Here is a 17,242-nt window from a genome sequence, read left to right as displayed (position 1 = left end):
GGCTTTCTTCCTTCCAGTAGCCACTTTCCCGGACACCCACAATGAGCTGCAGGTTGGCAGAGGAGGTGCAGGGCCTATCCGCTAGACTGGGGGTGAAATCCTAATGATTTTAATCAGGTGTTCAGAGGATGGGAAGTGAGAGACAGACAGTTTTGGACCCGGCAATTCAAAGCATTCCTTCCCTGCTGGGGGTGCTCCCGGCGCCACCGTCCCCGGCTGCAGAGCTGCTGAAGCCAGGCCCTCCCGCTGGTGTTTCTCATTAAGAGAAACATCTTCCGGCACCGCAGCTCAGCAAAGCAAAGCACGGGGCAAGAGGAGGATTTGGCTCGTGGATCTTCTCCCTCAGTCCCAGGTAACATGGGTGTATCTGTGCCATGTTATGGAAATCTCCCCAAATGTGTCAGCATGCTCATGGGGAACTATGAGCGATGGAAAGAAGGCGAGAGACCCAGACTCTCTGTTAACTCGTGAGCCCATCGGGAAGAAAACAGTTAAGGCCTGTTGCAGAAAGAACAAAGGTTGGGGCTGTTGAAGGGTTCCCAGGGGATCACGCGGAGGACACCACGCTGACAGGGATGGAGCTGGGCGCGGGAGAGCAATCCCAGCTGGCAGCTGGAGCCTCGGAGCTGGAAACAGGGGGGGCGGGGTGAGCACAACCGGCCCCAAACAGCTCTCGAGGGCACTGTGCTCCAGAAGGTTTTGGTTCCTTGACTTAATACCTGAAAAGTCAAGTAAAGGTTCTTTTTTTTTCCTTGGGTCAAACCCACCCTGACATTTCTGAAACACAATTTGAATGAAACACTCGATCGGCTCCGAGGAGCATCTTTATCCCTGCTGAGGATGAAGCTTAGTGTGAGTCAGATGCAATTAGGCTGCCCAGCCAAGGACAAGTAATAATAGTTTGAAATGGCAGCAAAGGGGAAGCTAGGCTGGATTTAGGAAGATCTGTCTAGGATGGGGCGCTTCCACACTGGAATAACTTATGTGGAGAGGCTCTGTTGCTGAAGGTGTGCGAGTGCAGGTCAGACAAACCCTTCTCTATCTCTATAGTAGATTTTGGTGCCACCCTTGCCAAAATGGCTCAGGACAGCTTGCTAGAAGACAACAAACCAGCTTGTAAAGCAAGAGCGCAGACAAGAACACACAACCTTATGATAGCAAGTAGAGTCTTCAATAGACGATAAGGCAATAACACCCCTAACCAATATCCCAGCCCAGCCTGGCTTGCTAAATGCCAGCCCAAATGAAAAGGTCTGGGACATGTCCAGGCTCAGGCTCGGGCTCTGGCAGGTCTCATGGGAAAAGAGGTCTGGGATAGCTGATACAGAAGCAATGCTGCCTTGCATGGGGGGTCGGATGCCATGGTTTCTGGAGGGGCCTCCCAGCCACCTGATTCCACCATCAGGTTTTCACAATCCCTGTCTCCCTGGTGTCTGCAGCCCCAAGTACTGGGCAAGGTTTGCAAGAACATCAGATCCACCAGCTGCTGCAGGTCCGGATGAAGGACGGATGCTTGAATGCAGCAGGACAACAGACTGAGACCCCAGCGTCTGGCCACGCGGGCTGGGGGAACCAGCCTCAGCTGGTAGAGAGCCAGTCTCTGCGTTTTGCCAGCTCAAGTCCCATTCTCAAGGGCCTCTGCCCAAACGAAAGCCTGAAGCAGCAACTATTTATTCTGACGGCAAGTGAAACTTTCTGAGGGCTTTCCACAAGCTTGTAGCACCTCTCAGGAAAGTGAGCTAAGCAGGAAATGGGAAAGACAACGCGGCGCTGAGGAAGCGCAGGCCAGGGGGTAATTGCTAGGGCCGTGCATGTCTGCACAATGCCCCCAGAGCCTCAGCAGCCTTCCCGTTCAGCAAACCTGCCCGGTCTCCAGTTCAGGTCTCATGGGGACACGTACGGCACAGACCGCTTGGGCCTCGCGCAGGCTGACGCCCTGTAATACCCACACTCCTGATGGGGCTAGTGAACCCACGGACTAGCCCACCCAGTGGGACATCCGGACGCCCACAGACAGACTACGGAGCACAGAGGAGCAATAATGCAAGAGGTTACAGCCACAACTTAACAGCCCCCTTTTGCTCGCTGGCTTCTACCCTCCTCTACCCTCCGGCTGATTAGAGGAAACAATTAGCAAGCCACAGAATCCTTTTGCCAGTAGATAGCGCTCTAAGTCCATCCCCGGTCTGGCCAGGGCAGTCCCTCGCTGCCCTGACATTGCACCGCCATAAACGCTCTGCAGCCCGGGAGTCCTAGCGGCACCTCCCTGCAAAGGAGTCCAGCTCTCCGGTTACTCGAGTCTAACCCGTCAGCCCTGGCACTGGCAGAGTTACCGAACTGGCTTCACCCCCAACAGAAACCATGCTTCTTCTCAGTGCAAGTGTCAGCAAGAGCTTCAATTCGCAAACACCGCAGCCTTCTGGGGTCATGCGCACAGATGTGCTGGGGAGCTTGGTTCCACTTTGTTTTTTTGGTGTTTAGAGCAAGGACCAATCTCAGCCCTTGTGCCGAGGCTCAGACCCAAGCCCATGCCTAGAATAAACCGCATGTCCCATTTCCCCCTCCCAGCACTTTGTATGTCTCTCAGTTCCCCGCTGCTGCCAAGGCTTGCAGCTGGGGCTGTCCCAGGGGTGTCCCCGCGACCGGTCTACTGTCAGGAGGTGTCAAAGCCAAGCTACCATTGGGCTGGGGGTCTGCAAGTATGATGCACAGGCTGCTGGTAGCTTTCCAGCATCGCATCTAGACCTCAGCAGCCAGGCTCCAAGCTTACTCGTGCAGACGCTAAAGCATGTCAGCTCCTTGAGACTTACAAGTAATCACAGAGCTGGAGGGGACCTCCAGCATCCCCAGGCCCAGCACGCTCCACAGCTCCAGGCTGCCCTGTCCCTAAACCATCCCATCCAGGTGGGGACAATGGCAGTTCTTCTTCCCAGCTTTTGCCCTGCGTATTCAGCCCAGCAGTTGTTCAGGGCAGGGTCTTTCTTTCTGCATTGTGGTGCAAGATGCTGTGGCCTCATCCCAGCTCGCTGAGGATCCCAGTGCTATCCCAGTAGCTGGTGGGATGAGACACAGAATAGGGCCACTGTCTTTCCTAAGAGAAAACGTCTCTGTGCTGGGCAAGCTGGGAAGCTGAGGCCTGCCTGCTATCCTTAGCACAGTAGAAGCAGCTCAGGAGCAATCTTCCCCCAACTACAGGATCAAATTCCTTTTAATGAGCAGCCTTGCTTTTCATTATCCACAGAGAAGGACACACACACACCTCCTTGCCCAGCTCGGTCCCGCGTCCTCACCTGGAAGGGTTAACTCCCAATTGCAAAACAGCCCCATCCAGCTCCTGTCAGTCAGAGGATATCATATGGCCTGCAGATTAACGGAGACGCTGGCAAGGAGGGCATCTGTAGGAGACAGTGCCCGGGAAAGCTTGCACCTTGCATTCCAGTTACAGCCTCTCCATTCCCCAGGTCCCGCCAAGATGCAAAATCTCTCTAATATTAAAGAAGAGCATCATGAAGCGAGACACACCTATGCACACACACATGCACATGCACACACAGCTCTCTGGGTTGTGCATAACCCAGGGCAAAAAAGGAAAAATATACCAGAATATTTACATTTACCAAAATATCCAGGAAGCAGCAACTCTGCTGAAGAAGCTGTTTGTTCCCTTGCTGCAATAAGAGAATTGCATTTCCCTGGCCCAATTACTGCAGGCAGCCACATGCAGGCTAGCAAGAGAAAGCCAGGGCTATGCCAGGTCCCCCAGCAGGCGTGGGACAGAGTCCTTCAGCCAAAGGCACGAGTGCATTAGGAGGACCAAACATCCATCTTCACCGAGCTGACAGCTGGGCTGGAACATGCTGGTCTCACTGCTGCCAGAAAGAACCAAGTGAAGAGATAATCCAGGGGACCTGCATCAGCTCCCCTTTAGCTACCTATCTGCAAGAGCAAAGCACCCCTTTGAGGCACTGGGCACGGGCCCCTCATTCTACAGTGTGGGGACCAGTACGGGCAGAGCCCCTCTGCCAGCCAGGCACCAGGTGCCGCAGAAGATGGGCACCCGACAGCACAGAGGAACACGTACCTCCATCTCAGATTGCCACTACCCCTCTGACAGCAAGGGCCGGAAGGCTTTGTTAAGGGGTCCATCGCTCCAGCCCAGAAACCAGCAGCACCAGGCTCTGCTCTGCGGGCCTTGGGTGCAGTGTGCAGTGCTGCACAGGCATCCCATGGCCAACTGTTGTCCCCTCCTTGGAGAGATCACGACCAGGAGGTGTCCATGCCCAAGCGGCGGCACAGAGCCCTCAGCACTCTCTCTGCAGCGGGTGGCCTTGCTCGACTTCACGGTCAGCACCTTGCTTTAGGAACTGCTTTTGTACCTCTGCAGACAGCTCCAAGAAAGTCAGAGCGGGTGGCAGTGTCTCCTCTTCTCCCGAGAGGGGAACCAGTGGGTCACAGCATCGCGGGAGTGGAGGAACAGAGATGGGCAGCAGTGCCCAGTCATGCCTGAATCATCAGGTCTCCAGTAACCAGGCCACCTTGGTAAGGAGAGGGCCGTAGCAGCAGCTCACAGGTCCACACACCCAGACTGGAGTGTTCCCAGTGCACCAAGCCCTCTTCCCAATAAAGGATACCTGTAACACAGATGCAACTTGAGCACCCGGCTGTTACTGCCCTTCTGGGAGCACAGGGTTTCAACCTGCTCTGCCCAGGGTTGCATTCACCTTTGCCGCTCCAGCGCTCCTCCATTTCTGTCAGACTATGGAGAGCTGAAGGCCAAAACCCCCAGGGTGCAGAGGATGAGAGCCAGGCACAGCTGTGCCCAGGCCGTGGCATGTCATTTGAGGGGGTTGACAGGGATCCTGGTTCACTTCCCACCGACGAGGGTGCTGAATTCCTCGCAGAGCAAGGAGACATCCCCAGCGCCGTGGGCTGGGTATTCCCCACCTGTGCACTGCACATGCTTCTGCAGGGCCAGCGTCCCAGGGGCTGCACAGAGCTGGCTCCAAGGAACCAGTCTCAGGGGAAGATCCCGGCTCTCTCACAAGCCGCAGGACTCAGTGAGGGGAGGTCTCTGCTCAGCCGCTTTCCATTTTGATGGGACAGATGGGCTGATTTCCTCTTAATTTCAGATACACCCAAGTATGGCTTCACCCCGACCCTCTTGCCTGTGGCTTAGGGTCGGTGCGAAGGGCAGCTCTCATGCATCCCCTCTTCAAATGTGAGAATGAGAGAGAACTAATCGGCAGCCCGGGGTGCCTTGGCCTGTTTATTTGACTCCAACTTTAAGTGCTCCCTTGGTCCTCATCGTGCCCCTTGCAGGAAAGCTGCACACATTGCTACTCCGTGTGATACTGCTCTCATGACACGGCTGCTTGCTCAGTTCTCAAAGAGAAGTATCTCCAATAGTGGATTAAATTTCTCCGCCCTGCACACCAGGAGTGTATTTCCACTCTGCAATTCCTGGCTTTGTCTTGAGGCTCATCTGAGATGCAACTGGCTCCTTTGCTGGCTGTTTCCAGAGGAGCCTTTTCTGCAGCTCCAGGCATGGCGAAGAATATGGTCGTACTATAAAAGCACAGGACAGGGGGTCCTGATGGGCACGGGGAAGTGCGAGGCAAGGAGATCCCTTTGCAATCATCTCAGCTCTGACACGGCTGCCAGGGCGAAATGCAGCCTGGCCCACAGAGAGCCACAAGTCATGCACCCATCTACAACAGGTTGCAATAAGCCATCTGGTAGGACTGCAATGCAAACAAGACGACAGCTTTGTGATGAGCTGGCGTGATGAGCTTGGCGAGCACCAAGGGGAATGAGACTCAGTCGCAGGGGGGCTCCCAGGATTTGCCTCAGGCCTCGGGGCTCTTGCAGCCTATGAAGCCTGACAGAGATGTCCCAGCTAGCACAGCTTGGGCCACTCCTGGGGTTGATCCCCAAACTGCTGGGCCCCTCCAGCTGTGCCCTCCTCTCTCCCACCACAGATCATGACAAAGGAGGAGCAATATTGCTATGCCCATTTTACAGACAGGGAAACCGAGAAATGCAAAAAGGCAAGGTTATGTCCACAGTCACATGGCAGCTAGAGACAGGAAGAGCGGTCCAGGCCCTGGGAGTATTGTCCCCAGCAAAGCCATGTGCTTCATGGAGGTTTTCAGCTGTCTAAGCACTGCAACTGTTCAAGCACCAAGAGGGTGAAAAAGGAGGGGATTTCAACAGAATCATATCTCTAAATACAAATGTGTACCCCTAAATAAATCACAAGTCCTATTAACCCTCCAAGGGTTGAACACAGGCTCTGCTCAGCAGGGCATCAGGGAAATGCCACCCATTTAAGCGTAAGGGTCTCGAGGTGACCAAGCCCTCGTGACATCACTAACACGAGGGAGCTGCAGTGTCTTCACTCGTAGCATCCCAACCAGCCCAGGGCTGCACAGAGAGTTGGGGATCCCCTGCCCAAAGGGCTAGCAGAGGAAGAGGCAGACAGAGGGGGAAAGGGAGGGGAGGCGAGATGGGAACTGAGGCTGGGAAAGCTAGATACTTGGTGTCTGTATCCCGGGGGGGGATACAGAAGAGCCTACTTTTATCCATCCACGATGGTCAGGCGACAACTTGCCTAATGACTTGAGTCTCTTGCTTTGCTTCTTTTTCCCTCTCTGTGGAAAGGACAGGCCTGGAGTAATTGCCAGCAGGCGAATCCTTTCACCGTCCCACTGTAGGACAGCCTCATATGTCAGCAATTAGGGAAAAAAACAAACAAAACAGGGCTGAGTTTGCAAGCGCCGAGCTTTCAGCAGGTGAGGAAGAGCTCTGACTGGCTGCCAGCAGCTTTGGTTCCCAAAACACCACAGGCAGAGAGGGCAGCTGGTGTGTGAAACCTCAGCCCGAACGGAGCACAGGACTCTAGACCTCACTCCCTTTCCCAGGCAGCTGACCTTGCAGAAGCGCTCAGGTAATGGGGCTCCTGGCACAGCTGTCAGCAGGCCTTCGAGGACAAGGGAGAAGCAAGCCCTAGCTTGAAGTGTGTTTTAGAAAAGAAGGCTGCTTCTCAAGGTGAGGATGTGTCTCACCAGAGACATGTCCACCTGCCCAGAGAGGTTAATGACTTTGCACTTCCATGCCAGACAGAACCAAGCCCTGGCCCCCGTCCGCATTACGTATTCACACTCTCCGAGGAGAGTGCGCTTTACGCCCTGACAGTGCCAAGAGCCAAGGCACAGAGGTACCAGTGCCGTGCGCCGGAAACCAGGCACATTTAAGCATTACTGTCTGGCACCTCCTCTCCATAGACACCTGTAGATCCGCTCCAACACTGCCCGCAGACAACCTGCCCAGGGCATTGCCTGCGCTAGGGAGAATCGCACTTTGGGATAGGAGGAGATATTGCCTTGGCTTCTCAGGGTAAGAGGTTTCTTCCAGCATCTTCCTCTCTGGTTTGGGTTCTTAGCATCACAAGTCACATCCCATGCTGCACCATCTCCCCCAACACTTCCACTCCAGCCGAAACAGAAAACCAGCAACTAGCCTAGCTATATGCACACAGTCAGCAAGCTGCCTGTAACCAATTCTTTGGGCACACAAAAAGCCAGGACAGTCCCTCACTGCCCCCTCATTCATGAGAACGATGGTCTCCTACCTTTGCTTGTAGAAGCCAAGTTAAGCAGCCTCCCTCGCATGTAGGTAACCAGACCATGTAGACCAGCAGGGACTGCAGAGGAAGCAATCAGGATGATGCGGGGTTTGGAAGTAGGAGATGCTCCCACTGCAGCTTGCCAACTCTCTGGAGATGCAACCTGAAACGGAGCAAAGGAACAGACATCAGGGAGCTGCTTCAGGGCTTCGTGCTTGGAAAGACTTAGCCTGCAAGTCAGTGCAAAGCAGAGGGTGAGACTGGGGGGGTTGCAGGTTCCCTCTGTGAAATCACAGAATCAATCACAGAAAACGGGGGCTGGAAGGGATCTCAGAAGGTCACACCTAGTCCAAACCCCTGCTCCAGGCAGCATCAACCCCAGCTACATCATCCCAGCCAAGGCTTTGTCTAGCTGAGTCTTAAAAACCTCCAAGGATGGAGAGTCCACCACCTCCCTGGATAACCTGTTCCAGTGCTTCACTGCCCTCCTAATGAGAAGATTTTTCCTAATTCCAACCCAGTAAGTCTTGTGGGTCAATTCATCAACAACAGCAACAAAAAACCCAGTAAGATAGTGCAGGCCTACTAGGTACAGGGGAAAGACCAGACTATAACCCTGGATTTGTTGTCTTGGGTTACGCACATGGGTTTTGAAGCCAGTGCTCCTAACCCCAGCTATGGGATCCTATGACCCCAGCTGACTTCCTGCCCTTTGGGCGGGGGGCTGGACTCAGTGATCTTCCGAGGTCCCTTCCAGCCCCAATGTCTATGAAATCTATGAAACAATTAGCACCACTACCTGCTGACAAAGTAGGATGCAGCCTGAACCGCAAACACACACCACCGCACCACCCTGCCTGGGCAGACAGACAGATGCAAAGCTCTCGTCCTTGTGGCAGTCTTCTGCACTGTGCCACACTATGGCTATTTTCTGAGACGTGCAGGCCATAAAGGAAACTCACTGTTTGTAGATAATTGCAACAGCCAAAACAAGAGGAAAGGATAAAGGAATTTATGGTGCCTGGTCCTCAGAGCAAATGCTTGTGAGAGAGAGGAAAGTCTCTTGGGAAAGGCACAGCTGCGACAGAGCAAAGTGGGACAAAGCAGGACATGACACGCTGCAGAGAGAGCCGCTTCATACAGGCAGAGAAAGGCTGCGCGGGACTTTGCCCCTGCCTGATGTTGCGGGGGGCGTGAGACACAAGGTGCTTGCCCACCTGACCGATAGCTTCGGTAGGGCTGGGCAGCCTTTCGAGAGGTAAAGCTGTCTTTCCCAGTTAGAAAATGGCTTTGCACAGACAGCTGTTGACCCCTGTGTACCCTACCCCCCGCCCCCCACCCTTAACCGGCTGCAATTTTACAGCTTTTCTTCAAAATGGGAAATCAATGTGCTTAGTAAATCTTGCATTTTTGTGTCATCTCCCCTGGTCCCAATGAGGGACTCGGCTGAAGGCTCTGTAGCAGCCCGCAAGTTTTGTCTGCGTGCTCCAAGCTTCTCCCCTCCAGGCATAATCTCCCTCTCCTCATCCTGGCCTTGTCTCTCTCCTGCAGCCAAGACAGGCATCCGCGCAGGGCTCTGCATCCCCCGCAGGGGGTCGTGGAGAGATGACAACTGCAGTGGACTTCAGATCGGGTCCCTAATTTCCATGAGTGCGTGGGCCCCATGATGGACCCCGTTGTGCTCCCCACAGAGGGCCTGGGCAGCGGGGCGCCTTCCACACACAGTCCCCCCACCCTGCTCCCCTCTCTTACACATCGCTGCGTAGTGGAAGGGTTGATCTATAACAGCAGGCCATGCTCATGCAGCCTTCTCCCCGCCCCTGGTGTGGCCTGGCACTGGGACTTCCCCTGGCAGAGGTAGTTGGTGAGGTTTGCCAAAGGGGAAACCAGTTGCAAGAGGTGGTGCCTAGGACTGGGTTTGAAATACTGATCAGGCCCAAGCCGGAGGGCCCAGCATGGCTCGTATCCCTGATTGTGCCTCCCTTTCCCGCAATGCCTAAACCATGGGAAAACCAAGCTGCTTCGCCACGGCCTGGACATTTTCAAAGCACCCGGCTGACGAGTGCTGCACAATTTCCAGGCGAATGCTGCTTCGCACCTGCCTCCCCCTGGAACCTCGGCAGCAACGAGTGCTATCGTATGCTCCGGGTCTTGACACATCAGCGCCCGGTGTTTATCAAAGCAAGCAGCCAAGTTCTTGGCATCCCAGGGCTGGAAGCACAGCACACCTTGCCCTGACTCCCTGTCGGCTATCAGAGGGTTGCCGGCTGAGAAGCTGATCCAATTTAGCAGGAGTTTGTTATCCGGCGTAGCACGACATCAGGGGTCTTGCAGACATAATCCAGCTTCCTCCTGCCTTGCAAGATGCATCAACCAGGGGCAAGAGAACAGGCCAGGTATTAGCGCCTGCTGTGCCAGTAAATCGAAGTAGCTTGGATTAGACACCTCTGATCAGTTTTTCACCACGGTAAGCCTGAAGCAGCCATCGACTTCAATGCGGTGACTACAAATCTGTGCCGGGGCGATGGTGATCAAACAACAGGCCTGTTTCTGATGCTTTTCCAGCATTTAAAAATAAAAACTCAAAAGTTTCTCATGCTGCTGCTTCTAGGTGAACCTGGGATGGAAATAAGCCATTTACCTTCACGGCTTGTTATGCAAACCCTGGCACAGAGAGTTAGTCACTGAGTAGGAACAGGCTAAGGATATCATACTGTAAATACATTAAAGCTCTTGGAGGCCATCAAGGGAGCTATTGTGAGACAAAGGCCTCAGAAATGACCACCCTTAAATAACCAAAACAGAATCCCAGAGCTCATCCTAACGAACACCAACTCAGCGCATGAATTATTCACCAATTCACCACCAACAGCTACGTTCTGAGCTACCGCCAGCCCCAAGCAGGCACGAGGCAGGCCTGTAGGAATGAGAAAAGGCATTTTTGTTTGCCTTTGCACCCCCACCTCAGCTCCTGGAAGGCACTGCAAAAGCTGACGACAGACTTGGGAGACCTAGGTGTCCAGGAGATCCCATGCTCAGACGGGTCATCTCCCATTAAGTCACTGCAGCCTCAGCAGTGTGAGAGCAGGGGCAGGCAAAAGGCGAGTCAGGTCCCTGCCCCACCTTCAGCCAAGGATTTTTCTCCCAGTACTAAACATGCCTGTTAATTAAGCCTAATGACTTTGCTAGCATCGGTTTCATCATACCTGCTTTCATTTAAACACGGTGCATGTTCATGTGCATGAACCGCACACAACTCCACCACACCAGGTCACATCCACCCCCAGCCACCCCCGGGACAGGAGGTAAAGAACAACCCCGTAGCCAGCCGACGCTGCAGGAAGGGGGAATACGAAACACCTGACTCGGAAGGTAGTCACATGCCCCGCATCCCCCAGGATCTTCCCGGTGGCGTGGCCGTTGTTTTACCTCTCCAAGATGCCGGGTGTTGCTGCCACCCGCCTGCCCTGTCCTTCCTGGGATGAGTGGGATACCAGGTGGGTGGCATTCCCTCCAGAAGGGTCTCATGGGCCAGCTCAGAAGGAAAGTAGGGCACGACCTAGCTGTCAGTACCCAAGAGAAGGCAACAAGCCCGTGGGCCTGCTACACCCTTGTCCCCCGTGGGGATGGAGCCACCTTGGCCCTGGACAGAGGCAAGCGACTCCTTATTCCGGGTTCCTGGCACACAGAAGGTCATTAGATAGGAGCACGACCACCAAGGAGCCCAGCCTCCCCATAATCCCACCCACTCCAACTTCCCCCTGATCTTCTGGCTACTGCTACAACCTTTGGAGCCCGTTCAGGGATTATGAGTCACTCCAGCAGTGCTTCACATCCCTCTACGATGAGCAAGCTAGAGGGCACGTGCCGCGCGTCGCCTGCCCCAGTTTGGCGCTTCCTCCTGCAGCCTAGCCTTCCTGTGGAGCATGCAAGGAGCAAGCCCCTTCCCCTCCCCACCAGAGGAAAGAATAAGTGCTGGAGTGATTCATGCCAGGCAGAATGCCGTCCAGTCTCAGGCTGTCTTTCTACAAGCAGAAGAAAGGAAGGCACTTTGATCTGGGGAAGCCAGCAGTGCATCTGTGCCTCAGTTCACAGCCCACAACCTTGAAGGGAAAAGCCCGGGGGGGATTGGATTTGGGGCCATGCAAATGGTTTGCACACAGCAGGCAGGATTTCCATGTACACCCAGGCCCCCTTTCACAGCCCTAACAGTATAAACCACCCTTAAAGTCAGGAGAAAGGTGCTCCTTCTATTATATGTTATCTAGGTTAGTGATAAAAGGCTGTGAAGTAATATCTTTGTGTGTTGTTCTGTGTTCTTAAATGCAAGACAGCCTGCAGGACATTGTACCTGCTGCAAACACTGGTTGTACACTGCACTGTGCTATTAAACCTTAGGAGAGTAACTGCGGTGTTTAATATTTAGATGCCAGCCACATGCATTCACAAAAGACAAATAAAAGCCACCACGCACCAATCCCCACCAGCAATACGTCCTCCCAAGTACTTCCAGTAGATAAGACGCCGGCACCCAGCCAAACCCTGGGCAGTCTGTCCAAGCAACTACTGTAGCCAGTGGGCTGAAAAGCAGGCGGCTTGGCCCACTTTCCCCGGACCTACAAGTGTGCAACATGATGAGTGGTTCCCTTAAAGGTGTCCTGCAGATACAGCTGCTTTGCAAAGGATTTTTCTGAATCCGGCTTTGTTCCCCATTTTGAATGAACCCTCTGAATTTCCAGGTTCTCCCATGAAAGTCTAGAAGGAAAATTCATTTTGGATGGATTTAAAATGTCACTGTTGTGAATTTCAAAGTGTAGTAGTGATAAAATATTTACAGTTTGTTTCAAGGTCGATTTTTTATTTTATCCCACGTAGAAAGCAACAAATAATTGTAAAGCTTGAAGCCCAAATGTCATTTCAGAAGTGAGAGACTGAACTGTCCTGTTTTAAAACGGATACTAAAAACATCAGAAAAAACTTTCCCCCCACCCACCCCGACTTCTCTCCTCTAACAGGCAGTCGTGGGGAAAAACTGACCGCGTCCTACCACGTGGAACACGCTTTCTGACGAAAAGTGCTGTTCCATCAACATTTTTTTCCAGCCAGAAACTACACGTGCTTGAAGCACAACGGGGTCCTGCAGTCCCAAGCACAGGAGCCTGATGCTGGTGAAGAACAGAGGCAGGGAATCATGCAGGCAGCGAGATATTTTCTTGCAATTTCAACAGAACGGGAGAAAGAGAAGCTTGCCCTTCCTGAAACCAGTTCCAGTCCGGTCCTGCACAATGCCCGAGATCCTTTTCAGGGATGGATGTAGAAAGTTTGAGCCCCAAGCACCGCCAGCATTTGGGGTTGGCATACATGAGGCCTGCAGCCTGGTGAGGGCTTCATCTGGGATATTTTACCATGAGGCTTTCTTATCAGCTGGAGGCAAAGGGAAGTCCCCTGTGATGAAATGGAGACTCTAGCAGCAGACCGTGCTGTGCACTAGGGTAAGAGATGTCCCATAATTTGGCATGGCCTTGCTTTGGTGGGTCTCATTTAACCCAACTCAGTCCTTCTCCAGCAACGTGTGCAGGATTCTTGCTGGGTGTAAAGGGTCTGGTGAAGGCCCAGGCAGATGGATCCCTTTCTGTGGGCTCGCACAAGACCGTACAGAGCACGCTGGGCAACAGAGACATCAGGCCCCAGGAAGATCCCACGTTCACATGGTTCTGCCACAAACGCTTCCTGCCCGAACCTGCATTTGACGGACAACCTGTTGCAAGAGTCTGTCGCTGCGCGATGCCAGCTCGCTCAGTTATAAATAAAGCAACCGCCAACCTTGGAAATGAATCAGCAGGTTGGTGTCACTACGTGATGTCACCCCATGTTTTTCCACGCGCCGGTCAACTTGCAGCCTCATCTGACCTGCCGATGACAGACAGAGCCCGCGCCTGCCGGTCAGCGTTGGCAAGGTCACCATCCCGGGAAGGAGAGGGACATGGCATCGGTAGCCAGTTTTCCTCTCGTCGTCTCTCATCGGTGTTCTCTCTACAGCGCATCTGGCATAACACATTCAGGCACCTCAAGGGACATTAGGCCAAATCCCAGCAGGGACGCCTCTAGGGCTTACACATCCAAGCTAGATGCTTGCCAGCCAGGCCTGTTGCCCCTGTTCCTGCCTGTTTTCATGACGAGGAAGTTAATAACCCCGAAAGCAGCACAGTGACCCACACCCAGGCATGGAGCAGGGGCTGGCAGGGACCTGGGGCCAGTCTAAATGGTGCTCTCCCAAGAGCCCACTTCATTATACTGGTGGGGCCAAAGAGAGAGGTCGCAATCCTACCACCTCAGGACAGACCTGAGTGCACTGAGGCATCCTTGTCGTGCTCCTTTTGACGAGGACAACTCTTCCATCGCCCTGTGGAGAGCTTCACCATGGAACCAGCATCTCCCAGACCAGTCACCAGTGATGTTCACAATGCTGGGTACCAGTACCAGGGCACCTGTAGCAGCATAGACCAATTCGACTTCTCCACGATTCCTGACTTCACAATTGGTGCTCCAAACTGAAGAGCGATGCCAACAGGTTTAATGAAAATGGCCTCGCGCTCCTTTTAGTTTCACGTTAGCAGAGTCAAGGCTCAAGGCACTCGTGGGCAGTGATTCAGCACTGGGGACACGATGCCTCTGTTTGGGAAACCACCGGCCACAGTTCCCAGGAAGCCCTGGCCAGTCGTGGGTATAAGGGCAGTCAGATGCAATAGCCACCCAGAGGCAGCCTGTCTTCCTGAGCATGCTTCCCTGGGGTCTTGCGAGACCCTGTCCCTGGTGTGGGCCTCTCAGGAGCGGCTGCCTGCCGCCCTCTGCCTGGCAGAGACCAGCTTTTCTACACATGGCTTAGAAGATGGGAGGGCTTGGATTTCACCATGTCCCCTTAATGTCACTTCCCAAAATAAGCTGTTAATGAACAGCTTTGTCCCCTCAGAAAATGGGCTTCCTGCTAGGTCAGCAGGCCTGGCGCTGGGGGTTATTCCAGGACAGTGATATTCCCTCTTTGATGTCCCAGTGGCTGCGATTACACAAGGCCCAGATTTATTCTAAATAAAGGGCATTGTAATGCAAAGACTAGGCTCCCCAGGACCTCTCTGCCTTGTTGTTATTGAACTAGTTCAGGGTCAAAGTCTCCCCACTGGAATTATAGCTGAAAGGGTCAGATGCTGCTACATGAAAGGTTAGCACCACCCCCCAGGGAACAGGGGATTCCTGCAGGAAGTCTGGCAACGGAGCTCCCCCCAGCTTCACTCTGCACCCCAGGCATGACACCTGCCCCCAAAGATCATAATAAATCTCAGCTGAATTTGGCAAGGCTCCATGGATGAGCCAAACCATGTGTTCATAGCCAAGCCAAAGGCCACAACTACCTCCCACACTCACTTGATGACACTGAGTGGATTTGGGTATCACTCTCAACCCCAGGGCTGTGCTGGGTCTTGCACAAACGCCTAGCGGGACGATCAACCAGTGGCAGTGGGGATTATCGTTGCTACTTCACGGCTAGACCACTGGGGCCCTAAGCAACTGAATGCCTGACAAGCCTAAGAGACGGGACCAGAGCCTGAATCTCCTGAGTCCCGGCACAGTGCCCTCACTACAAGCTCAGTTCTGCAGATGCTACTGGCGCCCTGGAAAACCTGACAGACTTTGCAAGCCAGGTCTGAGAGCAGGTGAGATTCTGGAGTTTGCAGACGGACATCCAGTGCACGCATGCATGAGCTCCAAGACGTGCCCTTGCAGGCTGGATGCCACATGCCCAAAGTCCAGTGGAAAGGACTGCCTAAAAAATGCGTTAGCATTTCAGTTTCCTTTGGCTTTTCTCCGTTTGTCAGAGAGTTGAGGCAGTCAAGCAGCCTTCCCTTCCCGGGCAGACAGTACTCTGGCAAAGCCAAGGGCTGTTACCAGAAGCAACAGCAGCTGTGCCAAGCCTGCATAAGGACCCAACGTGGGCAGCTGGTCACCTTCGACACCAAGGGACCCAGCGTCTCCAGAGCGACTGACCTGGTAGGAAAATAAAGAGTTTGTTCCTTTGAAGTTAATGAATCATGAAAGCCTTTGAAAGCCGAGCCCTGTTTGTTTACTGACGGCAGCTCTTGTGGAGGAGGACACACATGGACACACACACGCAGTCTGTGCAGGCTGCTCCCGCAGGGCCAAGCAGCCCGTGCCTACCGCAGTTCAAAGGGCAAGGGCCGACATGGGCTCCCGCCCCTGTGCAGCCCTCAGCCACCTCCCAGCACCTTTTGGAGAGCTCTTCACACACAGCCAAGCAGACCAGAGCCCCCAGACGTGGACGGTAGTTTCCAGGAATGCCCATCAGGTAGCCGCAAGACAGCAGCATCCCCACTCAGGTACCAAAGTACCAAGGGTGGTGCCCAGAGCAGCTCAGGGTGCTATTTGGGGCAGAGCCTTTTCCAGACCTGGCCTGGCACGACCCAAGCCAGGCCTGCCCATAGCTCCAGCACTAGATGACCTGATACATGCATGTGCACAGAGGAGCCCACTGCTTTTGTCCCCCAACCCCCATCCCCTCCAGTCAGTTGCTGCAAATCCAGTACATGGGCCATTTCCCTCCACTTAGCCCAGTGGGTTTCCATCCCCAGTCGCAGTTCATGGGGCTGTCGGTCATGTAGCATGACCAGTTAGAAAGGAATATGTTTAAAAGCACAAGAGGAAACACCAGGTCTTCCTACGGGCCCCGTTTCGCCCATGACACCACTGCTAAGAGCTGCGGCACACGGCTCCAGTCCCAACGGGCCTTCACCCAAAGGCTTGTATGGTCACCCGTCTTTAAAATCTCTGGGCACCTCTACCCAAAGGAGATCAGCACAGTCCCTCCTGGGGTCTCTGCTTCTTCTTGCTGCTTGGGGCTGGAGTCCTGCACTGAGCCCAGTGGGGAAAAGGAGGCAGGGTGGCGTGCTGTGCCATGCCATTTAGAGTGGGACAGCACAGCAGGAGGGGCAAGTGCTGTCTCCACCAACACCTTAAAACCCTGGTGAAGCTGGGCGGGAGCAGGGAATAGAGCGTGTTGTACGAGGAGCTCGGAGCTGGCTGGAGGGCAGAGGCGTTGGCGAGATCGAAGCATGCTGTACAGTACCATGAGGCTGCTAAGCAAATGCCCAGGCGTCCACAAGGGTCTATATATATCAACCCTTTGTTTTTCCAGTGGGGCAGCTTTATAAATAAGCTGTAACGCAATCCCTCAGCTGGGCCGTGGACAAAAAGACAGCCCCACTGGCACTGTAACTCTGAGAAGTGTTGCTGGATTAAAAACAAGCATCAGCTCACGCTCTGGGTTTCTTGCAGGCCAACAAAGTCCTCAGTTAATCTGTAAAACTCAGAGCAGGGGGCAGAGAGCAACAGGCCTGGCAGACAGGGCAAAGGGGGTGGCCGGGGTTTTGACAAAGCTGAGAAGGCAAAAGGGCCAAGGAGGCCAGGCGAGACCGAGGTTTGCAGGCAGGCAGTGGTGCCAAAGCAGCTCCTCCGAGGGACTGCTCTCCACAGCGGTGCACGCACTCACACGGTGGAAGGAGCTGGTGAGGGGCCGCAAGAGCGCTCCAAGGTAAGGTGAGTCTTTGC

At 54.0% G+C, this 17,242-nt stretch overlaps 1 protein-coding gene across 1 annotated transcript in view; it reads right to left on the bottom strand.

Moving 5' to 3' along the window:
- The window catches only part of CTTNBP2NL (CTTNBP2 N-terminal like), a 73,740-nt gene extending 66,071 nt beyond the window's left edge, over positions 1-7,669 (bottom strand). The window contains exon 1 of the mRNA XM_090026488.1: positions 7,631-7,669. The gene's annotated coding sequence lies outside the window, so the exon portion shown is untranslated. The remainder of the gene's footprint in view (positions 1-7,630) is intronic.
- Positions 7,670-17,242: the final 9,573 nt, after the last annotated feature.

This window comes from Crocodylus siamensis, chromosome 13, assembly GCF_052110815.1.
Source record: "Crocodylus siamensis isolate JL-2025a chromosome 13, ASM5211081v1, whole genome shotgun sequence".
NCBI lineage: Eukaryota > Metazoa > Chordata > Crocodylia > Crocodylidae > Crocodylus > Crocodylus siamensis.
Note: the sequence above shows the minus strand (reverse complement) of the source record. Positions and strands in the feature narration are given on the sequence as shown.